The sequence below is a fragment of the Arachis stenosperma genome, chromosome 7 (assembly GCF_014773155.1).
Source record: "Arachis stenosperma cultivar V10309 chromosome 7, arast.V10309.gnm1.PFL2, whole genome shotgun sequence".
Classification (NCBI taxonomy): Eukaryota; Viridiplantae; Streptophyta; class Magnoliopsida; order Fabales; family Fabaceae; genus Arachis; species Arachis stenosperma.
Genome location: NC_080383.1, coordinates 57,353,266 through 57,357,075, shown reverse-complemented (window position 1 = coordinate 57,357,075; position 3,810 = coordinate 57,353,266). Strand labels below are relative to the sequence as shown.

The 3,810-nt window shown below is 41.1% G+C and overlaps 1 non-coding gene across 1 annotated transcript; it reads left to right on the top strand.

Annotated features, from left to right (window-relative positions):
- The first annotated feature begins 2,542 nt into the window (after positions 1-2,542).
- Positions 2,543-2,650, top strand: LOC130942941 (small nucleolar RNA R71). Its single transcript, XR_009071485.1, has one exon. It is a non-coding gene; the product is annotated as a small nucleolar RNA R71 (small nucleolar RNA).
- Positions 2,651-3,810: the final 1,160 nt, after the last annotated feature.

The window sequence follows — 3,810 nt, the reverse complement described above, 5'->3', positions numbered from 1 at the left end:
TGAAGATCCTATGGAGTGCTTGAGCTCCTCAATGTCTCTTCCTTGTCTTTGTTGCTCCTCTCTCATGATTCTTTGATCTTCTCTAATTTCATGGAGGAGGATGGCATGTGCTTCACCCTTAGTTGTCCCATGTTGGAACTTAATTCTCCTAGGGAGGTGTTCAGTTGCTCCCAATAGTCTTGTGGAGGAAAGTGCATCCCTTGAGGTATCTCAGGGATCTCATGATGAGAGGGGTCTCTTGTTTGCTCCATCTTCTTCTTAGTGATGGGCTTGAGGTCATGCCTTCTCAGTTGAACCGGCTTTGGATGCCATAAATGGTTATGGAAAAGCAAAAAGCAATGCTTTTACCACACCAAACTTAAAAGGTTTGCTCGTCCTCGAGCAAAAGAAGAAAGAAGAGAGTAGAAGAAGAAGAAATGGAGGAGAGGGAGATGGCCTTGTGGTTCGGCCATAAGGAGAAGAAGTGGTGTTTTATGAAGGATGGATGTGAGTGGTGAAGAGAAAGAGATGTTGAGGTGATTGGTGAATGGGTGAAGAAGAAAAGAGAGAGTGGTGGGGTTGTTTGGGGATCCTGTGGGGTCCACAGATCCTTAGGTGTCAAGGAAAAGTCATCCTTGCACCAAATGGGGCTCAAAAACACGTTTTGAGCCAATTCTGGCGTTAAACGCCGGGCTGGTGCCCATTTCTGGCGTTTAACGCCAGGTTCTAGCCCTTTCCTGGCGTTTAACGCCAGTCTGGTGCCCCTTTCTGGCGTTAAACGCCCAGAATGGTGCCAGACTGGGCGTTAAACGCCCAACTGCTACCTTCACTGGCGTTTAAACGCCAGTGAGTTCTTCCTCCAGGGTGTGCTGTTTTTCTTCCTGTTTTTCATTCTGTTTTTGCTTTTTCAATGGATTTTGTGACTTCTTATGATCATCAACCTACAAAAAAGATAAAATAACAAAAGAAAATAGTTAACTATAAAACATTGGGTTGCCTCCCAACAAGCGCTTCTTTAATGTCATTAGCTTGACAGAGGACTCCCATGGAGCCTCAGAGATGCTCAGAACCGTGTTGGAACCTCCCAACACCAAACTTAGAGTTTGAATGTGGGGGTTCAACACCAAACTTAGAGTTTGGTTGTGGCCTCCCAACACCAAACTTAGAGTCTGACTGTGGGGGCTCTGTTTGGCTCTGTTTTGAGAGAAGCTCTTCATGCTTCTTCTCCATGATGACAGAGGGATATCCTTGGGCCTTAAACACCAAGGATTCTTCATTCACTTGAATGATCAACTCTCCTCTATCAACATCAATCACAGCCTTTGCTGTGGCTAGGAAGGGTCTGCCAAGGATGATGGATTCATCCATGCACTTCCCAGTCTCTAGGACTATGAAATCAGTAGGGATGTAATGGTCTTCAATCTTCACCAAAACATTCTCTACAAGTCCATGAGCTTGTTTTCTTGAGTTGTCTGCCATCTCTAATGAGATTCTTGCAGCTTGCACCTCAAAGATCCCTAATTTCTCCATTACAGAGAGGGGCATGAGGTTTACACTTGACCCTAAGTCACACAAGGCCTTCTTGAAGGTCATGGTGCCTATGGTACAAGGTATTGAAAACTTCCCAGGATCTTGTCTCTTTTGAGGTAATTTCTGCCTAGACAAGTCATCCAGTTCTTTGGTGAGCAAGGGAGGTTCATCCTCCCAAGTCTCATCTCCAAATAACTTGTCATTTAGCTTCATGATTGCTCCAAGGTATTTAGCAACTTGCTCTTCAGTGACATACTCATCCTCTTCAGAGGAAGAATACTCATCAGAGCTCATGAAAGGCAGAAGTAAGTCCAATGGAATCTCTATGGTCTCATCTTGAGTCCCAAATTCCCATGGTTCCTCATTGGGGAACTCATTGGAGGCTAGTGCACGCCCATTGAGGTCTTCCTCAGTGGCGTTCACTTCCTCTCTATCCTCTCCAAATTCGGCCATATTGATGGCTTTGCACTCTCCTTTTGGATTTTCTTCTGTGTTGCTTGGGAGAGTACTTGGAGGGAGTTCAGTAACTTTCTTGCTCAGCTGTCCCACTTGTCCTTCCAAATTTCTGATGGAGGACCTTGTTTCATTCATGAAACTTTGGGTGGTTTCTCCATGAAGAATTATAGGTGTTTCCATAGGGTTCTCCTAGGTAATTCACCTCTTCCATGGAAGGGTTCTCAGGATCATAAGCTTCTTCTTTAGATGAAGCATCCTTAGTACTGCTTGGTGCATTTTGCATTCCAGACAGACTTTGAGAAATCAAATTGACTTGTTGAGTCAATATTTTATTCTGAGCCAAAATGGCATTCAGAGTATCAATCTCAAGAACTCCTTTCTTCTGACTTGTCCCATTGTTCACAGGATTCCTTTCAGAAGTGTACATGAATTGGTTATTTGCAACCATTTCAATTAGCTCTTGAGCCTCTGTAGGCGTCTTCTTCAGATGAAGAGATCCTCCAGCAGAGCTATCCAAAGACATCTTGGACAGTTCAGAGAGACCATCATAGAAAATACCTATGATGCTCCATTCAGAAAGCATGTCTGAGGGACATTTTCTGATTAATTGTTTGTATCTTTCCCAAGCTTCATAGAGGGATTCACCATCCTTCTGTCTGAAGGTTTGGACTTCCACTCTAAGCTTACTCCATCTTTGTGGTGGAAAGAACTTTGCCAAGAAGGCATTGACTAGCTTTTCCCAAGAGTCCAGGCTTTCTTTAGGTTGAGAATCCAACCATATTCTAGCTCTGTCTCTTACAGCAAAAGGGAATAGCATCAGTCTGTAGACCTCAGGGTCAACCCCATTAGTCTTGACTGTGTCACAGATTTGCAAGAATTCAGCTAAGAACTGATGAGGATCTTCCATTGGAAGTCCATGGAACTTGCAATTCTGTTGCATTAGAGAAACTAATTGAGGCTTTAGCTCAAAGTTGTTTGCTCCAATGGCAGGGATAGAGATGCTTCTCCCATAGAAATCAGGAGTAGGTGCAGTAAAGTCACCCAGCACCTTCCTTGCATTGTTGGTATTGTTGTTGTTTTCGGCTGCCATGTGTCCTTCTTCTTTGAAGAATTCGGTCAGGTCCTCTAAAGAGAGTTGTGCCTTGGCTTCTCTTAGTTTTCGCTTCAAGGTTCTCTCAGGTTCAGGGTCAGCTTCAACAAGAATGCCTTTGTCTTTGTTCCTGCTCATATGAAAGAGAAGAGAACAAGAAAATATGGAATCCTCTATGTCACAGTATAGAGATTCCTTGAGGTGTCAGAAGAAAAGAAAGTAGAAGACAGAAGTAGAAAATTCGAACTTATCAAAGAAGATGGAGTTCGAATTTTGCATTAAGGAATAGTGTTAGTCCATAAATGGAAGGATGTGAGAAGAAGGGAAGTAATTTTCGAAAATTAAGAAAAGATTTTGAAAACATTTTGAAAAACACTTAATTGATTTTCGAAAACAAAAGTGGGAAAGAAGTAAAGTGATTTTTGAAAAAGATTTTGAAATTAGAAATTAAAAAGATTTGATTGAAAACTATTTTGAAAAAGATGTGATTAAAAAGATTTGATTGAAAAGTTATGGTTTTAAAAAGATGTGATTGAGAAGATATAATTTGAAAACAATTTTAAAAGATATGATTTGAAAACAATTTGAAAAGATATGATTTTGAAAATTAATGACTTGCCTAACAAGAAAAGATATGATTCAAACATAAAACCTTCCTTAACAGAAAAGGCAAAAAATGTTCAATCAAATCATTAATGTTAGTAAGTATCTTTGAAAAAGGAAAGAAATTGATTTTGAAAACATTTGATTGAAAA